This window comes from Ciona intestinalis, chromosome 1 (genome assembly GCF_000224145.3).
Source record: "Ciona intestinalis chromosome 1, KH, whole genome shotgun sequence".
Classification (NCBI taxonomy): domain Eukaryota; kingdom Metazoa; phylum Chordata; class Ascidiacea; order Phlebobranchia; family Cionidae; genus Ciona; species Ciona intestinalis.
The window spans coordinates 5,789,291-5,789,903 of NC_020166.2; the positions used below are offsets into that span (position 1 = coordinate 5,789,291).

General features: G+C 34.7%; 1 protein-coding gene across 1 annotated transcript in view; it reads right to left on the reverse strand.

Moving 5' to 3' along the window:
- LOC100181333 (thiamine transporter 1-like) overlaps positions 1 to 613 on the reverse strand; it is a 10,487-nt gene that overhangs the window by 5,563 nt on the left and 4,311 nt on the right. The window lies entirely within an intron of this gene.

The window sequence follows — 613 nt, forward strand, 5'->3', positions numbered from 1 at the left end:
ACATATAACATCACGAATATGCTTATATATAAGGAATCGAATTTCATACAATTGAAACAAATATTACTAAAATAGGTGTTATGTCTTGAAACGATGGCCTATAACTCTTTAACTAAACTGCAAGGCTGAACTTCATTGTACAATGCATTTGCTGATTTCGCGTTTAGCTGGAGCTCTGAGCTTTCTCATTTCGATGTCGTCGCCGTCAATTACTAAACCCATCTCGCAAATGTCGTGACACCCCTGGTAGTCATGTTTACTAAACGCCTCCACCGCTTGCTGGTAAAATATCGAGCACAGCACCGTTCGTCCAGGCTTTACATGGATAAGGGAAATGGCTTGGTGTCTAAAAAATCAAATTGTAAATAAAACTATCAACAATTTAGAACTTTTCTGTATATCTACACAATAATTTTTTTTTACATATATTAGGATTGGGGAAGATGGACATCTTTTTATTCTATTTTCTCATCCGATTTCGTTGTAAACTATAAGAACACTCAAAAAAATAAAAAACTTATTTTCACAACTTCTATGACTTATAATCACAACTTCTATTAACCGTCGTTAAATGATGGTTAAAACACAATCAAGATACCGGTGCCGTGGCATA